The 21723-nt window shown below is 39.5% G+C and overlaps 1 protein-coding gene across 1 annotated transcript in view; it reads right to left on the minus strand.

Annotated features, from left to right (window-relative positions):
- The window catches only part of CDH18 (cadherin 18), a 2258828-nt gene that overhangs the window by 1670108 nt on the left and 566997 nt on the right, over positions 1 to 21723 (minus strand). The window lies entirely within an intron of this gene.

Below are 21723 nucleotides of genomic sequence, written 5' to 3' on the forward strand. Positions count from 1 at the left end.
TTCTCACAATAAGAACTGCATTTCGAAATCACCAAATCTTTTAAGTCCTTCAAAAATTGGATTCATAATCCTCTGCAGCATTCTTGTGCAAGTGTCTCTTATTTGGTGATATTGTCAATAGAATCATGTGAATGCCTATTGTGTAACAGCTTGTGAAATTAGCTGTTCTTTGATGTGATTGTCACTGCTCTCATGAAGATGATACAACGTGTGGGAGTTCTGTTTATTGAGTGTGCTGGTGCGTGTTTATATGCTGTGCTCATGACACTTGCGGTGGCTCAGTTATGATTGCTATTCTTTGTGGTGCAAATTACCTTCTATGTATTTAGAAATTAGGCAAAGTCCCGCTTGGCATAGAACAATCAGAGCAGTCAGATCGCAATGCTTAAAAATGAAGCCAGGTGCGTAGCGCATGTACTCTCAGTCAAAGTTACATGGAAACCTATATTATATCCGTACCTGGTGAAATTTGAAACCTTTGTTTTGAGGGTGGAAGCATTTCTCTGTGTGCCCCCCACACAGCTTGTCTGTCAACTCATTATCAATGTAGAACTGCTCTTCAGACAGTTGCAGTTTGGGAAGTAATTCTATTCTCCTCAAGATGACTAGAGCTATATTCACCTCTGTTCATTACTGCTCCTCTTTCCTCAACTCATAACATACTATTCCATCCTTAACATTCTACATTCCCCTAGCCTATTACATGGCTACATGTCTCTCCACTCTACACTCTGCCTAAGACTTGGTGATGTGACTCATTTTACAGCATAGACAATGCATCTGTGAGCCCAGTCTTAATATCAGTATCAGATTTACCTCATACAGTCTTAGTTCTAAAGAAATCCACAGTCACAATTAATAAAATATTTAGGAGCCCAGTCTTCAAGAACATCAAAAACACCTGCATCCCCTCCTTGGGGACCAGACCAAAAACCTTCAGAACTACAGAGATGTGACCCTCCTACACCTCTATATAGGAAACAATTTCCCAAACAAGCATCAGCAAAGATGGTTCAGCACTCAGCTTACAAGTCAATTATATGTATAGCAGATTTTTTTTAGTCCATAGTACACTGAGATAGCTAAACAGTGTTCTCCCAATGAACAAATGTAGGAATCGTTTTTTCTTCCAAACAGTTTTTATTCATCAGTTTGTCTTTAAAATCACAGCATGTGAATAATAGCCAACACATTTTGTCCACCTGGGACTTCTTCAGGGCTCAACATTAGAGTGGACTTCTCCCATTTTCCTCAAGTTGTGCTTGTCGAAAAGAATTATAGTGTATAGGATACTTGGAGTACAATTGCTTCAAAAGGTAACAACGTGACGTCCAGTTCAAAGAAATGTTTCTGAATACATCTCTGCCATGAACATCAGACAGAAGAACACTGAGAAAGACAAATGCTTCCAAGTCCTATGGAACATCACCATTAACAGTTATGCCAAGATCTCCTGAGAGAGTACATGGATATCTTTTCACATGAGAATATGTATTTATTTGCTGGGTTTTGTAGAGCATGGGGTTCATCCAGTGGGTATCTTGGTACTAGTAACAAAACATTACATCAAACAAATCCATTGTTATTTAGCTCACCAAGCCACCCCAGTTCAGACATGCCCATATGCAAATCAGTCTTGACCCTGTGCCTCATGGGAACAGTCCAGACCAAACTGCCAAGCCATGTCTTCCCTGGACTGGAATCAATCATCCTAGGACCGGTTTCTGGCTATCAGCCGTCTTCAGCCAGGATAGCTTGACTCCAGTGGCTTAGTAAGCACGGGACCCACGTCTGGGCATACCCTTCCCAGATAGGGTGAACAGCAAAACACATAAGATGATGGACGGAAGGTTGCACAATGGCTCAGCAGTTCGGGCTGGACTGTACCCATGAGGCACAGGGTCAAGACTGATTTGCATATGGCCATGTCTGACCTGGGATGGCTTGGTGAGCAAAATAACGATGTATTAAACCCAGATCTGTGACTGGGGGTGAATGTTTTGCCATTGTGCAACATTCCGTCCATCACCTTGTTTGTTTTGAGGTTCAGATTTGAGCACACTGATTGTCCTTGACACTTTCCACATGTCTCTACATGATTAAAAATGCAATCCTCATCTTTTAAACCCAGTACTAGGGTGTCTCAGACATTTCACTTTTTCTTGCTATGCAGGATCTTTGAATATGCAGTGTGTGCAGTCCAGTTCATCGCTTCATGGGTCAAATATTCTATTAGCAATAATGTCACTAGAGCAAGGCAGGGGTATATTGCCATCATAGGAGATACTGCTCATTGTGGGACCTGTAATGGAGTTGCAAACTAATATGTACTATTCTGGGTAAGTTGGATTGCATACATGAAGTGGACACTGCCACAGGGGTCATCTAAATGTTATGGTCATTTTCATTTCACTGAGTTTCATAAAGATACTGATGATGGACCGGACACTCACAACATTAAGTCATCTGCAAATGAGGAAACAAAGAGTGCCTAAAGGCATGGAACCTATTGAAAAAAAACCAATAAATGGTTTCAAGTAAGACTGTTTATGAATTCTCTGGAAAGCCAGCCTAACCCTTTTGTTTGGTTTCACCTTCTCTGCAGGGTCATCCCAAACCTTTTGTCTGTGCCTCTCCTGCTTTTCTGAATTAGTTTTTGTTGGCATTGAGCCTCTGCACATTTTACCATGGCTAACCAGTGCTAATGTGCTTATGCTCTTTCCATAAAACATCATAAAGTTGTCTTACACCTGATTGTCACATTTAATTTGCTTGTAAGTCCCCTGTATGTGATATTACTTGGTACCCAAGGACTGTAAATTACATGCTACTGGTGGGTCTGCAGCACTCATTGTGTCACTAAGGTAGCACTTTAATAAATGTCAAAGGCCTGCCACTACTGCCTGTGGTGCATATTTAAACTGCCAATTCAGCCTGGCAAAATAAACCTTTTACCAGATGTAAACCTTCCTTTTTAATACATATAAATCATTCTACAGGTAGGTTATAAAAAGATCACTGGGCAGAGAGCATTGTATTTAACAACTAGGACATGTGTTTTAGGTTTTACATGTCCTGGTAGTGAAAAACCTCTAAATTCGTTGTTCACTACTGTAAAGGCCTACTCCTCCCGTAGGATACTATTGGGTTACTTTATTATGTTTGATAAGTGTAACCTTTTGATTGGGAAAAGGTAGAAATGTCAAGTTTAGACTTGTATAAATTTTAAGTCACAATTCTAAAAATTGCCTTTTTAACCGCATCGCCGTTAGCGGTTTTCCCGCTGTGCGCGGCAATTTTCAAATTACCGCGTTACATGACGAGCTCAGCTCGTCATCCGCGTAGGGCAGGTTACGCTCATGACGAGCTCAGCTCGTCATCAGCATGGAAGGTGTTAAAAAAGGTTGCCATTTGTCTGCCCTAACCATTTCTGTGACTCCCCTAGTGTCTTTGGTCACATGCCTGCAAATGGCCCTGCTGTTTGAGTTTGTATGTTCCTGCCAGACAGTGAGGCAAAAGGGACTGAGCATCCGAGCTGGATTGCTGAGGGGGCAGAGCTTTTCTCTGCTCCACTTACACTTCAAAGGGTTGGCTCCAACACACACACAAAGTAACCTAGCACTAGTATGTTTTCACCCCAGTCTTCTTGGAGCCTTGCCAGGGGAAACGAAGAACTTTCAAGAACCAGATGTAGGGATAGCCTAGAAGATTCCCCTTCTTTTAAGGCTGGTACCAGGTACAACTATTGGACCCTCAGAGCAACTCTTGAGGTCACACCTGGGCCCAAAAACATTACAAGAAAACTACCTTACCCTAAAGGACTGCCCTGCTGCTATATGTATGTCTTGTTCCAAAGAGGACTGCCATGCTGCTTGAGACCTGGTTTATCCCAGAGAGGACTGTCCTTCTACTTGAGGCCTTCCCTGGTCTCTGATAAGAAAGTCTTGTCCTGCTCCTTTTATCCCTGACTACCTGAGTGACTTCAATGGTCAGTTGACTTAACTCCTGTTCTGAGCTATAGGAACACAACAAGCTCCAGAGATCTCCCTGCAATTGCCACACTGACCTGCTGCCCTGGACCAGCCTACACCTGAAACAGGACCTGCCTGAGCCTTTCTGGCTTCTGCTAGAGGTAGTCTCTGATTCCCAATAGGTCACTCCTCAGATCCTGAACCCTTGGCTGGCATCAGAGTGCACTACGTGACAAGAAAATGTTAAAATTTGAGTTGTTTTGTCTCTTTGCAACTGTGAACAGACCAGTTTACATAGAGACTTTGTGCCCATGAAAACCTCCAGTGGGAAGCTGTGGTGAAGCTGACGCTTCGCATTACAGCAACTGCCAGTGACGACCAACAACAGGAGATCTGCACTTTACGCTACAGCAACGACAGCGCAAAGCTCCAGCAATGACCGCCGCAACACGCAACTGAATCTTCGTCTACAGGGATGATTGTCCGTGATGTCAGACATGTTCTTGTGCTAGAGCAATGGCCATCGTGATATTTGCAGTGTTCCTTTCAGGCTTCTCCACTGAGAAAAGAACTCTTCACACCGGATTTTAAGAAGGTATCTCTTTCAGCAGGATTAGCATGGTCCCTGCTCTGTGGCAGTTTACTCAAACCTGCGACTTCCTCCAGTCTAGCACAACCAGATGACCGAGAGTGACTCTTTGTGCTTTAAGGTTCTATAGTTACCCAAAACTTTGAATTTCAATATTTCCAGTTTTACAGATTAGATCATTGTGGTCATGTATTATCTTATTAAATACTTGTATCATTTTATTAAATACAAATTGCACTATTTTTTAACATTTGTTTGAGATTATTCTTGTGTTGTCACTTTTTTACTGTTTGCGTGTTGTATAAATACTTAAACACAGGTCAATTTAGTGACTTTTGTGGTAACTTTTACATGGATTGTAGTTGTTGCTTGATTAGAGGTATCAAACCCTTCAATCAATAAATACATTTCTTACACCTCTTTTGAAATATGAACATATGATATGATGGTGAAACATAAAAGGCTACTGGTTGTCTCATATAAAGTCAAACATCTTCAACAGTAATTTTCATGTTTAAAATATTGTTTCAGGAAGACAAGTTAGGATATTTTCACTTCACAGGCACAATGTTGATTTTCAATCAAAGGATTCCTCGTTTTGCATATGAATGAGTATGATAATTGTGATTGTAATTTGACCCTGCTGATTGTGCATTATTTAATTCCTGATTAAATTTGTATCATGTTGCTTTTGCTCGAATTTGACATTTCATTACAACTTTTCAGAAGAAAATATTTTTTATATTTCAAAATGGTCGGGTCATGAGACATCCATGATAAAAATGAAAAATGTGTTTCTGACCTTTTTTTAATTTCCAATCGAAATCAGTCTCTCAGTCTCCAATCAGTTTTTATTAACTGAGGCAACCATGAGAATCTATTCTGGGCACCCATTCTGAAATCTTAGTCAATTAAATAATATTTAGGAGTGAAGCAGAAGACCAAGGGAAACCAGTTGTCAAAAGATAATATCAAAATATATTTCCCAAAGAAATAAGAAAGTCCAAATTTAAAACTCGAAAATAGTGTCAGCACTCACTATAAAATACCTGTTCAGATTCATTTTCGTTTTTTTATGTTCAATTATCGCACAGAGTGAGACAGCAGACACATAATTCATCTGAGTGTTTTCACTAAGGTGAAAAGAAAATGTGCCTTGCTGGTAATAAATCCCAATGTAATATATGAAAAAAGTGACTAAATGATTTATTACGTGTATTTGGCTTCAAAGTACTTTATATTTATTTTGTAGTGATTGGAGGCCTTATTTTTGAGGTTAAAACATTTATTTTATGGGGAAGGCCAGGATAGGTTATGCGCCCAACCTGGTACAGTCAGCCAAGTTCCACTGTGTATAGCTGCTGTAGACAGCCACACGTATTTGTACATTGCCGAAGAATTATTAGAAGTAAGCTCTTTAATTAAAATTTGCTGGAAATTCTAAAAAAAACAATTTTTATTTCTTTTTGGGGTTTATGGTATTATTTTGGAGTTGTATTGTTTTCTTGTGGGGTTTTGTTGTATTTTTACTGCTTTAGAAATGGCTGTGTCAAGTATTCCCTCTCAAGCTTGAACTACAGATGTGTTGTAATAATGAAAGCACAGGAGTAGAGTTCTATCTACACCCTGCTCAGTTTCTGGTTACAAAGCTGACCTCCTTGCATTCAGCTTCTTCCCACCTAATAATGAATTCTTCTCAGGTTCTGTCATTAATTCAGTTCAGATCATCTTTTCCTCAGGAGATGAAGCACATTCTCACACAATGTTTTACTAGGTCTCGTCTGCCATTGCTCTGAGTTAGAAAAAAGTAGCTTCACCAAATCTCAACTGCTCACAACCTTCTGCTACTCTCAAATCCACATCCACTAAAGATCAAAAGACACTTTTTCATGAGGTGGATGGTTACCCGAACTCTTGGTGAAAATTATCTATAGACTTTACTGGAAGTTAACTGACTACATGGGAAGTCCTACTTTAATTGCTAGGTATACCAGTTCTGCACTCTTGATTTCAAGACCATGGACATGAAGCATTTACTCACAGACCCACACAGGTACTCATGCACCTACTCACATACCTAGTCAGAGACTTATGCATTAACTCACAGACCCACTCATATTTTCACACGCCTACTCAAAGACCCACTCAGATACTCACACACCCTCTCACAGACCCACTCACACATCTACTCATAGGCCCATTCAGAAACTCATACACTCAGTCACAGATCCACTTAGACACTCATGTAGCCGCTTGCAGACCGAGTAGACACTCATGCACCCACTCACATACCAACTTAGAGGCTCATGCATACACTCACAGACCCAGTCAGACATAAAGATATGCACCAATTTACAGATCCACTCAGCCACTGCTGCAGTCTCTCACAGAAACACTCAGTCACTTTCGCAGCCCCTCTCAGACCCGTTCAGACACTCATGTATACCGACTCCCAGAACCATTAAGGTCCTCATGTATATTCAGCTGTGATAGTTACCCTTGCTAACTGTAACTTATGCCCCGCAATACACTGCTTATGACCTTACATATTACATCACTCATGACATGGTCAGTGATATCACTGATGACATCTAAAATGACATCACTGATGACATCATCACATGAGTGTAAGTATTTTTAAGAGTTTATGGGTGATTAACGTATATACTAACCTACTAGAAAAGTTAGTTTAGTATACAGGTTGTACTATTAATGAGTGATATCTCTGTGTGAGAGGCTGTATGGGTGTGAGAGGGCATGCATGAGTGACTGTATGGGTGAGTGACTGGATCATTTATTAGGTCTGTAGTTGTGTTAGTGGCTGTGCCAGTGGCTGTATGGGTGTGTGAGTGGGTATCTGAGTAGTTGTATGGGTGTGTGAGTGAATGTGTGAATAGTTTTGTGAGTTGCTGTGTGGGTGAATGAAGTAGTGCGCAAGTGACTATGTTGATGAATGAGTGGGTGTGTGAGTGGCTCACATATTATATCAGCTTAGGACTTTTTCTAGCACATCATTAACACCATTGCAACATTTGAAATTACATAATTTATAACAATGTTGTGCATGGGGGCACGGGTAACTCTCACCAGGCTGCCCCACCATTGTCCAAGTAGCCAGAGCACCACTGTTCCCAGTGAAGGGAAAACTTGCCCCAGAACTGGTTTTGCAGGAGGAGATTTCTCAAGTCCTTAAGCAGAACTCAGGGGTGTGCCCACAGCTCTGCTCAAGGGAAATAATAATCTGTCTTGGTGGATTTTGGCAAATCAAGATACTATGAGGTTGTTTAAGGCCAAGCCCCTAGGAACTTATGTTATTGTGGTTAGAGTTGTTCTTAGGAACTTTTTCCTCATTGACTAGAAAGTCACTCTAAACCACAATCTAGAGGCAGGTATAAAAGTGACACCACTGGCTGCCTTCCTTAGAACATTGCTGGACCTGTAGAAAACAGAAAAAGAACGGTACCTGCTGAACCCAAGGACTAGAACTCAGAAGAACATTTGAACCTGCTGTTTTATCTGTTGAGAGAAATACCAGAGCCTGGATTTCCTTTTACTTGAATACAAGATAGGAGAGTGATGTCCAAGGTCTCATTGCTTAGTTTATGTTAAGCTCCAGGAATACAAAAGCAGGACAAATCTTGCAACATATGAGAACCAAGACTTTCTTTAGCACTTTTTCCTTTAAATAACCTAGACTACCACTTGTCCGCCACTGAACTGCAGCCACCATCGTTGCATCAAAAGTTTGTACAACTTGCTGGTTTCCCAGGCTGAAAGCAACTCAGCTTCCAGAAAAGTTTCTCAGTTCCAACATGGAGGATTTCACCAGGACCAAAGACAAGCAGCACCCATCCATCACTAAGCCCTCCATGGGATTCAGTCTGCAGTCCACTCTGCTGATGAGAAAATACCTCAGAAAAAAGACTAAGGGCTTGTTTTAGATCTTTTCAGCCCTGGTACTCCGTCAAAATGGTGAGGGATATCCCATATGCAGAAATATAACTCCCAGTCAGAAAGTACATTTTTCATCAGAACAAATCTGGTGCCAGTAGCGGACTAGCGTTCCAGCACAGTCAGCTTTAACTTTTGACTTCAACTAGGCCTAGCAAAATCAGATACCCATAGATGGCGCGTTTGCTTTTTGGTGTTAGAATACTCTAAAACTCAGAGGGACTTATTTACAAGACGCTTATGCCATTGGTGTGTCACTTTTTGTGACACACCACTGGCGCAAACTCCTGCCCCATATTTAGAAGGACACGTAAAGCGATCCTCTATGGCTTTTCCTGTCCTTGTAAATATGGTCCCATGACATGGGTGTTGCTGTGGGTGTTTCCACGCAAAACCCATGTATTTTGCTGCATTTCCAGATTTCTGAGAATTCGTACACCTGGAAATGCATCAGAATGCTACGAAACCCAACGGGGTGGCGTAGCAAGGCGCAAACAGGAGAAATGTTTACATTTCTCCTCATTTTTTCTCTTGTTTTTGTGCAAGAAGGTAACCCATTCTGCACAGAAACAATCTCCCTGCAATGCAGGCACACTTGCATCATGGCACAAGGGTGCCTGCATGGTGCATGGCAACTGATTGTGCGCCAGTGCAGGGGAATGCACAGGGAAGCATCATATTGTTGTAAATACGACACATCCCTGTGCTTTGAAAGTGCCGGAGCATGGTGCAGCCAAAGGGCTTGCGCTGCCACGCTGCAGCACTATCTTGCAAATAAGACCCCAAAGATTCATATTTCCAGTTCCCCTTATCTGTTCTGTGATGATTTGGTGCCTATTTGCTCAATCAAACTTGTCCAATAAAACCTGTCTTATTAACTTTTTTGGTACAGCCAAATGGTTTACACTTGTTTCCTTTGAGTTAAGCTGGACTGCTTTGTGCATAGCTATTCACAATTGAACTAAGTTTTAAGTTAAAGTAACCTAACTGGGCAAAGTAAACATAGTTGTGACAATATTACTTGCTGATGTATCACAATCACCCCAAAAAAGAATCCAGTTTCTCACGTTATGCGTGACTGAATGAACTACCAACTGCAACACCAAGTTCTGCAAATACCTTGCAGCCATGAGTTGAGACACGTGAGCAAGTAAGTCAGATTTGTTTGCACATATAACTTTGTGAAAACGCCTATTTTGTTTTGGTTTGTACATTAGCAAGAACAGGTCAATTCTCATTATACCTCAAATCTATAAAACAGCCAATCTACATTAGGCTAAATCAAGTTTATTCGAAAGTAAGTGTCAGGGGGGATTTGGATTGTGAAAGAGAACATTTTGTCTTTACTCTTTTTGGAGGTTCAGAACCAAACTTACTTTAAAAAAAAGTATTTTTATAGGAATTCATGACTCACATTATAATGGGTGAAAACTGCAAAAGCTAATCAACAATATAACTTGAAATATCCCTTTGCTATACAGCAGAGGGCATTCTATTCCTTATTCTACATGGTCACATGGTCACACCATCACTTTTCCCACAAACCACAGAAATCCATGGGGTCATATTTAACAAGCTTTCCCGAAATTCCCGAAATTCAGCAACCCACCTTGCTGTACTGCATGAAAGAGGGAGGACAGGAAGGCACCACATCCATCAAGATATGGCATATTCCTGCCCTCTACATGCCCAGGCACACAATTAGCAGCATAGAACTAACATAGGCACCCTTGCATCATTGTGCAAGGGAGCCAGTGTTGTAGGCAGGGCTATTTCTGTGCAGGAAGGGACAACTCCCTGCACAACAACAATCATCAGAGGGATTTTTCAATTTCGATGTGTGCTTCCGAATGCAGCACATGTACAAAGAAGAAAAAACAAGGAGTTAAAGAGATTTCTCCTCGATGCACCTCACCTGGGGAGGCATTGCATTTTGATGTATTTCTAGGTCTACCAGTAATGGAACATTTAGGTATTTGGTGTGATCCATGGGTGGATGATAGGGAACGCTCACAATCCACCCATTGAATGCCTCCCTGGGTAAGACTAATGCAACACAGATATTTGCCCTGCACTGCATTACTCTAGATTTATCGAGTCTGCAGGGCCATGCAAGGTGGTTTTGCGTGGCTTGATAAATCTGACTTAGGTTTTGTTTAGTGCAAGGGCGAATCCAAATCCTTGATAAATGTGCACCTTGCTGTCTTTTATGTTCTTTGGAGGCATGAAAAATAAAAGCAGAATCTGAACTACAGAGTAAAAAAAAAGCAGTTAGGATTTTTTTTGCAAAACATTTTAGTATCAGTTTGAAGTAAGCCAAAATAAAAAAGCTGTGATGAAACATGCAGAATTTCAGTCTTCACTGTAATGACCAGTGTGTGGAAAAAATTTAACATGTTGCCATCAATATCTCCTTTCTGTTGAACATAAAAATTCAACATGTTGTTATAAATATCTCCTTTTTGTTGAACGCTGCTCATTTTAGAAAAAAACATAAGATGAACAAAAATGCAGTTTCAAGTATACTTATTTAAAGTACTGTTATCATGCTCCATGATCTACCTTTTACTCTGGCTGCTGGCAGCAGACATTGGACTTCAGAACTCACCTGTAATACCTTTATACAGTTACGCAGATACATCATTTCTTTATTACAGGTAAATAGATGAGTATCAAGTCACCTGTAATATGTAAGTTAGAGATGTGTTTTCATACGGGGATTGCAAAGCTTCCAGGTAAATCCCATAGGATGAGTTTTTTTTGTTTTGCTAATAACTTTGGCTCAGTTTGACAAATAATTAAAAAACATATGTGTTTAAAGTTTATCCTCATTCCTGGAAAGTTCTGGAGTGAAGGGGGCTAAAATATAGGGGGGTCCTAACATGTAATTTTCTCTTGTTAATTTCAATAGAAACTTTGGATGGGGAAGCAATACAGAAAGAACAACTGAATGGAATTGCACCTAATTTGGTAGAAGGTTAGAACATTATTCAGAAAATGTGATTTTCATTAAATAGTATACTTCTATTTAGCTGTTTTAGAGAAATCTGCCTTTTGTTGTGGTGACCATGAATGGGTTTCAACTTTTTATATCTGGACATTCGGTCCAGCTGCATGAGTTCCTGGCTACTATACATTTTTTTAAAAAGGGATCTGATCAGATGAGAAGACTTTTTTTCCTACCACAGTTCAGCTTAACCAGTCCCATGAAAACAATCTAATTGAGTGGCTGCTGAAACTTGAAGAAAGATTTTGGAGTTGCAATTACTTGTCCTGAAATTGAAAGCAAATATGTGATGTCATTGAACATGTCACCAGTGATGTAGTATATGAGGTCTTAAGTGATGCGTGTTGGGAGGTCAGTTATAGTTAGCTCACTCGCTTCTCCTCCATAAAGTGAATAGATTCTGTGCACTCTACAGCTTCAGCTTCAGTTCATGTAAATTATTAGGCAAACATGTGCGAGACGGATGCATTTCTGCATTGTGGCTTTGCTTGCAGTAATTAAGATGTAGGTCTTTTATTCCCTTTAACCATTTAAAATATGATCATCATTATCAGTGACTACCATCAAAATGTTACAATGGTGTCCATCTTGGAGTGGTTTTGCTATAGTCAATATACATTACTCTTCTCCTTCGTATTGGTCAATAAATAGACATTTGTACTTCTATCATGTTCAACATATTGTAACCTTCAGATATTTAAGTTCAATTTATTTGTCCTCCATTTATATGCTTAACTAACCATTTGGATAGTAGCATGGCAATTAGAAAGGCTGAAACACTTTGGATTCGCACATGTTTGCGTAATAATGGATGTTCACTGTACTCCTGAGAGATGTGGGGGGATAATTGGAGAGGAGATCTTACATCTTTAAAGGGCACCAGACAACAGATACAGAGGAGATCAATGGTGCTGGAACAATTTTCAGAGTGGGGTTGTTGACCTCAATGCTGCATCATTGAATTCATAGGGATTGTGAAAAATCCAAGCATAACAACTGTAGCTAATGAATTCAGCAGGACAGTGGTAAAGGTCTGGTATGTAGCTGGTGGTGCTTTTTGGAGAATACTGTCACAAATATATCACCAAAGAATGGTGGGGTTGTAATATTCCTAACTACTTTTGAATTAATGAAACATTTGGCATCAGCTTTCTTGTACAGATTCTACAGCAGATGAAGCATTTCAGGAGAGCCCACATTTGGTAGTATAGCAAACAAGAACTCCCACTGAATCAGATCAAACACCTTTTCAGCATCTAACACAATCGTATCTGCTTTAATGCTATTATCTGAGTAGTAGTCAATGGCATGTACTAAATAATTAGGTTTAGTGGAATTTAATAGGTTGATAAAAACCCATTTTGGCCGAGTGGACCAAAGTTTGCACTAACAAAGCCAATCTATTTATTTGTGATTATTTTTTTAAAGTTTTATAATTTCTGTTCTGCTATCTAGTTGGATGATAACAACCCTGACTTTCGCGGGGCTTGCCCTTTTTCAGAAAACTTACAATAACTGCTCCAATAAAGTAGCTGGTTAGGTCTTTACCTCATTAAATTTCACTGAAAGGAGTAACCAAAAATGTGCTCACTTGATTCTCAAACAATTTATGTAGTTCTGCGGGTAGGCTATCACTCCCACAAGCCTTTGCATTGGGGGATATTTGTACTGCATCTCCCACCTTGGATAGAGTCACAGAGGCAATGGCATTAGCTTGTAAATCATCTGCTAAAACTGAAAGTTGGATAGAATGCTAGAAGTTGGCTTAAAACGTATCCTCTTAATTCTGGATGAGTCACAACTTTATTTTTAGTTGCATTAATAATCGATTTAATCATATTGTTATTCCTTCTCTTCATTACTGAACTTGCTAAATACCACCCCAAATGTTAGCTTTCTTTGTAGCTTTTTTGAAAGCATGTATTTTGGTTTACTCTATCAATGGGCATTAATTGATCCTTGAAATGTTGTTGTGCTTGTAGTAGATGTGATCTAGTTGTTGTTGTATGGAGTGCAGAGTAAGCAAGAGTAGCCCCAATCTAAAGAAAACTGAAAATGCATGACTAACACTTTACTTTGATTGCTAACTTGTGCTTTAAAAGAAGTTGCTTCACTTCAAATAAAGGCTTTTAATGCACCTCAAACCGAAAACAAAGAAGCCAAACCAATGTTTCTCATCAGAAGTCCTTTACTGCAGTGTGAATGCTTGCAACCCAGTTCTCATTGGTTAAAAGTGACCCATCAAATTACCATCTACAATCAAAAGGGGAAAGAGACAGGGGTGCCCTATGTCATCCCATCCTGTCGCTTTATTCATTGAACCTCTGGCCTCTGCTTTCCGGTAGGATGTTTGCATTGTGGCTCCAGTCAAAGGCAATGCAAAATTAAAACTTTGTGCTGATGATATGATACTATATCCAAAATATGTTTGCAAGAATTAAGGAGTTTATATGTATAGGAGAATACAAAATCAATCATTCCAAGTCTGTACCCCTTCAGTTCTAGCTGTTTAAATAAGGGCACACTACTCCAACATTTGTCCTATTAGATATCTGGGGATCCACATTACAACTAATTTGACCTTTTTCATTGAAATTATACCACCAATCTAATTGAAGATCGCTGACTACTTTGTCAATGACATTCATTGTCCCTTACTATTTTTGGCCGGACGGCACTAATTAGAATGTTATGATTACAGTCCACCAATACATTTTCGATGAATTCCATCAAGTGATGCGTCACAGGGTAAAAAATCCTGTACTAACTTGAAGACATTACAGATTACAGTAAAAGACGGAGGGCTGGCACTTCTGTGTGCCAAAACATATTGCCAAGCCGCTCTTTTGTATTGGCAGGTTTGAGTGGCACCCACCAATGCTCACTCTAACTATTTTTACCTTGAAATGTTGCAAAGCAAGATAGACATCAATCTTCCTACTTTTCTAAAGATACCTGGATTGCCGAAATTAACTAGGTATAAGACACCCGATGTTTGGCCGAGAAGATCTGGCACGAGTTTCATATTCCTTGGTTTCATCTCCTTTATGATCAAGAGATTATCATGCTTTAGGCTTATAACTAAAGGCTTTAGCCATAATGGATGGGAAAAGGGTGGGATGTAATCAGCCTAAAGACTTTACTTTAGCTGATGTAGTAAAATCCTGGCAACAGCTAGTTAATAATCATCCTGCAGTCACCCCCAATCTGGTGTTAACTTACCTACAAATTAGCCTCTTTCTTCGAGGGATCAGACATGTATCTGGTAAGTTAGCTGAGACTATTAACAAAGCCTATTTTGTAACTTGCCTTAGAGGTATAGGTAATTGGTATTGCAGCCTGTATCAGAAAATATGGAATGAGGTGGTGTCCCCTTTTCTAACAAACATTGCAGGCGCCACAAATTCTAGGATTGATTGTCTTACCTGGGTATGGTATAATTAATTGGCTCATAAAGACATTATTGATGCTAATTATAAAAGGATGTCCTTTGTTCCAAAGTGGATGCTGTATTATACTCAGTATTGAATTCAAAAGATGTACCCTGCCCTTTCAGCAGTATGTTATAGATGTGGCAATATTACTGGTTGCATACATGTTTTACATGTCCATATCTTTACCATTTCAGGGATCACATATTCCAATTTATTAGTAAAAGACTCCAGGTGACTTTACAGCCAAGCCCCTTCAGGGCTCTGTTCGTAAGGATCCCACAGTCTGGACATATCACGAGACGGCAACAGCTATTTATGTTTTTTACCTGGCTGATCATCAGGTCGATAATCCTACAAAAATGGAAATCTACTGAGGTGTCAACTTTTAGACAATGGTTATACAAGATGAAATGGGTGAACCTGTTTTAGAGCCTGTATGCTGCAATGATCGGGTCTATGAAAAAATTATTGAAAATTTGGTGAGCTCTTCCTGTATGAGCAGTGACTACAAGTTGTAATGATTTTTTATGTAGTTAATTCATGATTTGTATTACCTTTATGGAATCATGTTATTTCTGACGTCTATGTATATTTCTATCTTTCCTTCTATTTGGTGATGTAAAAACATTTTCATTTTTGATTAAGATTGATATATGTAATGGAATGTTTTCTACTTCAATAAAATATAATTTTTAAAAGAATGATGCGGTAACACGGTGTCCTTTCCAGACAGCACATTTTCATTTGAAATGGTCACTAAATTTGCTTGAAAATAGAGGTTGACTGATAAAAAGCATACAAGCAATGATGTGTGGAAATCGGATTTCAGAAAAGATCCTAATAAAAGCTTTGTTTCCTATACACTTGAGAATTGGAAAGAAATTTGCTTCATTTGTGATTTACTGATATATTCTGAAATATGTGTAAATAATATACAGGTATTTACATTTTATGGTTTGGAAGTAAAAAATTACATCCGCAGCCCTTCCTTTCACACTCCTAGCACCAGTGCTAGATTGCTAGATTGCAACATATTGCACATAACCCCTTCCCTTTGCTCTCAGGGAAAGTAAAAACCAATCTCCATGTTTAAAGAATAAGCAGCTATTTTTCATAAAACATTGGTTGGTATTTGACCTCTCTCTGTAGCACAGTAAATGTAACCAGATAAAAACAACATTTGAAGACATCTATATTGCTCATTCGCCATCTGAACTCCGGTATGGTTATTTTGGGGTTACTGGAGCACTTCCCTCAGCCCCTACCTCCAGCTCACATGGAGGACATACAGTAAGGAGGATTTCCAAATGAGTATGTGAAAATCTCCTGCCACTGTCCAAAGAATCCTGACAGGAATGAGGTGAAGGAGGCAGCAACTCAGTTTCAAGTGCAAAATCAGACCCATAGGATTAACATAAGGGCACAGTTGCACGGACAATAACAGAAAAAGAGACATTTTGAAAGATGGCAACAGGCCATGATTTTAAAACAGCAGGCAACCAAGGAATTATTTACAAAGACAGAAACAGGAAAGAAGAAGCACAGTATTCCAGGGGTCAGATTTAGATCAGAAGTTATGTTGCAGCAGCAGTTTAACAAATAGCAAAATCTGTCTATAAAAGAATTAAGTAAATTGTGGATAGAAACTCTTCTACCAATATAGGTTTGATTATCTTGAACACATGTTACCAGTACAAATGGTACATTAGTACCAAATGAAAAGGATATTAGCTATAGGGAAACCATTCCAAGATGGCAGCTATTCTAGCACTTGGATGGTGATCAGTAATGTTGATTATTATATTTTGAATGGTTTAAAGGAACGAGGGGCTTACACTGCAATTACTGTTTACAAGGCTGCAAGGTGAAAGGCATCAGTATTGTAAATGTTATTTATAAATGTAATCTGAACCTCGAGATGGCTAAATAAGACCATATTACACTTGTTTCTCATTGTTTATGTATAGTATTACAGGGTTTAATATTTGATTTTAGTAGCCCTTTAGATTTATAGCATTTGGACATTTTTGCTTTAGCATTCATTACTTTGCCTGAGACTACAGACATGTATGATCATGTTTTAAGAAATTCATTTTGTGTTGCTGAAAATGTGCTAATATTTCAAAATGCATTTATGCAAAAATTCATATTATTATAAATCAACTTCTAAAAGTAAATAGTATTACAAGTAAATTGAAAACATAAATTCTGAAATTTGCTTGTTAGAAATTGGGTTTCTGGTTGGCAAAGGTATACACCCTGTCCAAGCAGAAGCCACACTTCTAGCCAGGGTACACACTAAAATATAACCTGTACTCACCTTCTGGTAGCTTGGCAAAGAGCAGTCAGCCTCATCTAAAGAGGCAAGGTATAACGTATTGTGCAACACACACACACACACACACACACACACAGAGTAAAACAATGAATACACCACAAAAAGACTCCACATTGATTTATGAAGATAGGTTCTTATATTATATACACAAAAAGACCAAATGACAAAAATCCAGTATATAGAATTTGAGATATTGAATTTTATAGTGTCATCTAGTTACTGCTTATCGATATATTGTGTTAAGTTAGCATGAGCTTATTAAATGTTTAAACGCCATTTTTCCTTTTGCTGCTTCTGCACACGACACTTAATTGTTGATTTAGCTTTCAACCTACAAGAGCGTTGTGATTTACATGAGAATAATATGTTATTGCTCTGATATCAGCTTTGCTTAGTAAACTATGTCTGTACAGAGAGTGCTGACGCCTCAAGGATAACTCAACACAGAATTGTTGTGAAGTCTGATCTCCGCACCTTCATAGACATAACATAAGTGCAGCTCCTGCCAAATTCTGGCTTTAGGCGCGTTTTATATAGCTTTGCTTAGAGCACACATACACACTTGATGCTGTTCGCATGCAGAGAGAGCTGGTGGAAGCTGATGTGATCTCTTCATACTAGGATCTTGAGGTATGGGCCCGCCCTGCTAAAACCCAAAGAGACCTTCTTAGATAATAATATAATATGCTAGTTAGGGAGGGTGAGAAATAGGTGGTGTTAACCCTTATTCATTACAGCATCCTAGTATGCTGTCACCATTTGCTTTTTATGGACTAGTAACTATGCTAATAACTTTGCTTCTGATAATATGTTTCCTTGTATTATCTAAGATACTGCGTTTGAGAAAATGGCATTAGTAAATAAATATTTCAAATGTGCACGTGTCCTCATTTACTCCACGTTCTGGTTTGAAATGATTATATAACGAAAGAGTGTTCATGTGTTCCACGATGCCTGAGGTATTGTAAGTTCATGTTCTGGTTTGTCTAAACATTGGGAGCTTGTTATGACCAATGAGACACTGTAGCTAGCCTGGTAAGGGGTTTTTGGGTACTGAGGTGAGTTTTGGGCCATCCTAATTCACTGAGGTTCCAAATCTCTATGCACAGTTCTGTAGGAGAACGGAATCCTTGCGACAATAGGAATAAATGCAGTAAATCGATTAGAAACTATTAGCTCTAAAAGGTTTCTTTAAGTCATGCTGGACCAGTGCAAAGTTCAAGTTTGGCCAGACCTTGTAGAAGCGCAAACTGGCTACAGGACCCACGTGGGCCCTGTTGAACAAAGTACCTTTCCTGGTCACATGCAACAAGATGCGTTTATCTTCTCAATGCAGTGAAGGTGATGCGTCAGTACTGAAGACTAGTGCTGGAGTTGAAAGACGTCGACCAGTGAACCAGATTCTGCCATGCAGTCAAAAGACGTGTGGATCTCACCAAGCTGCAGTGGTGACAATATGCTCTCTGATGTATTGATCTTGAAAGCAAAGCACTGGTTCCAACACAATGCATTGATTTTACTCCCGCAACCAGGTTGATGTTCCAAATCTGTTGCATACAGACAGGAGGTGCACTATAATCCGTGTTGCATGTATGTGTGCCACTCCCAGTGAGCCAGGCACAGGAGTAGGGATAGAGACTTTGAGATCCCTCGGTTTCAGGCAAGAGGAGGCAAGCCAACAAGCCCTTGGAGATCAATTGGAGTGAAGATAGAGTCCAGCTCTCCTTCAGCAGCATCAGCGAGGAGCAGACAGCAGGGCAACACAAGAGAAAAGTACGCCTTCCAATTCTGCAGTCCAAAGATGCATTTTTTAAGCAGCCTCCTGACACAGGTTCAGTGTGAGATCCAGAGGTGTCTGATTTTAGGGGATAAGGGCCACAGTACTTACACCCACAAGTTCCTTTGAGGTGGGGGATGATTTCAAAGCAGCTCTCTGAAGCGCACACTTCCCTCTTTCAACATAGTGTTATCTGCCAGGCAAAATATGTGGGGTAAACCAGCCCTTTGTGTGGAGACAGGGCACTACCTATTCAAGTGAAGTGTTAGCCCTTCACTTTCATCCAGCCCAGGCAAGGCCATCAGAATGCAGATGTATGTAGATAGGTACTCAGGCTCACCTATCCTTCCTGTGTTTTGGCTGTCTGGAGGGAATTTGCAGGGTGTAGCTTTCACCCATCCCAGATGTATATTGGAGGCAGGCTGTAAGGCACACAGAGCAGTAATTGCAGAGAAATGTCCCCTTTCTACAAGTAGCATTTCTAAAATAGCAAAGGTAAATCCAACTTCACCTGTAAGTAGGATTTATCAATACCATTCTAAAAACATGAAACATGAAAAGCCATTCCCCTCAGGAATTATAGCTTTAAAGTGTATTAAGGAATTCCCAATGCTAACCTGTGAGAGGAGTAGGCCTCACAGTAGTGAACACCGAAATAGGCTGTTTGCCATTACCAGGATATGTAAAACGTAAAAGTATGTGTCCCACCTTTTTCTTACATAACACCCTGCCCTTGGGACTTCCCACAGCTTACCTTAGGGTGACGTATATATAATAAAAGGGGAGATTAAGGCTTGGCTAGTACCTTTAAATGTCAAGTCAAAGTGGCAGTAAACTGCACACACAGGCAATGCCATAACAGGCATGAGACAGGTCTGGAAGGCTACTTCTGTGGGTTGCACAATCAGTGCAACAGCCAACTAGTAGCATTTAACTTACAGGCCCAGGGTATATGGTATACCACCGTACAAGTAATTTAAATAGGTCAATCAGATATGCACCAACTACACACATTTTTAGGGAAGAAGCACATGCACTTTAGCACTGATTAGCTGTGGTAAAGTGCCCAGACTCCCTAGGCCAAAAAAAAGGTTCAGCAAAATGTGGAGGCAAAAAAGCAAACAATATTGGGTGACGATAACCCTAAGGCTGAAAGGTTAATTGTGCTTTTCTTTTATGGTACATTGACACTCCAGAATTGTTTTAACAAGCAAAAAAAAAGAAAGTTCTTAAGTTCAATATTAATACATGTAAAGTTGTGTTGAGAGGATTCTGTTTTTGCAAAATGTATTTTCAAACACTAGGGAGAGTTCAATCGTAGATTCTTGAATCAAGACTGGGCCTGGAAGAGTGAGTTTGTCAGGTTTTTTGATTCATGTTCAAAGAGAAGAATATTTAGAACAACACAGTCATTGCATAAGCATTTTTTTACCAGGTCCAAAACAAAGCCAAATTGTTGTGTTTCACTTCATTTTGTTTAGAGAAGCTCAATATTCCATAAATGCATTTGACACTGTGAATTATAGGTAGTAATTCACAGTTAGACCTTCTTTCTGTGAAATAAGATTTTTGAAATAACTGATACACATTCCAAAGGAAGGTTTAACCATGTGATTATGTTGGATACAACAGTTTTAGGCATTCTAAGTGTAAGGAGAATTCTAAATGTAGGTTTAAAATAGATGATACAATGTATAATCAATTGTGCATCCATATGCAGCATGGAATACCTACATAAATCAGATGTCGATGCTGAGTTAAGTATTGTTCTTTGTTGTGAGAAGGGTTCAGTATCAAATACTTGTGGGTCTTATTTGTTTATCTTCATAAATGTTGAGGCTCTCATGTCGAATCAAATACTGAGCACTCTGAATTTCCATACTGAAGACTTGAGGGCATATTATCAAGAACGCCGTTAAAAATTATCGCCGGTTTAGCTGCAGAAAACTGCTGCTAAAGCGGCGATAATGGGCTTGATAATATGCCCTTCAGAATTCCAATAGAAGTCCATGTTCAGGTGTGAACATGGGCTTCTATTGGAATTCTCCAGGGCATATTATCAAGCCCATTATTGCCGCTTTAGCGGCAGTTTTGTCTGCCGCTAAACCGGCGATAATTTTAACGCCGTCCTTGATAATATGCCCCTAAATAATTTCTTTTTAATCTCTCTTTTGGCTCAATATGACCAACTTTCCAAGAGCCAGATAAAAAGTGTTACAAAATTACCACAAATAATGAAACATCAGCCTAGAAAGGGGGGGGGTTGAATCACCACATGGAGGAGTGTAAATAATGTTCAAAGACTCTTCCACCTACATAAGAGTCTAAAGCCATAAACTATACCAAGGCACTGTCTCAGGTCATGGGAGGCAGGCTGTTTTCCCCATCCCTACTGAGAGCTTAATTTGATTAGACTGAGCATCCCAATTCGCTTGCAGCATTTTGCAATGACAAGAAAGGGCTTGTGAACCTTACAAAGCATAGAACACTCACATCTAGTAAGTTGCAAGGTGTGACTGGTTGAACTAAGATGTTGTGTCTGAACTAAGGTAGGCGAATTTAAATGGTACTTCTGAAAGATACCAGTAATCTCTAGTCAAATACAAAGCCCTATCCACCAAAATAGTCTTTTTGTGCCTCCAACAACCCTTTAAAA

Source organism: Lissotriton helveticus, chromosome 4_1, assembly GCF_964261635.1.
Source record: "Lissotriton helveticus chromosome 4_1, aLisHel1.1, whole genome shotgun sequence".
NCBI lineage: Eukaryota > Metazoa > Chordata > Amphibia > Caudata > Salamandridae > Lissotriton > Lissotriton helveticus.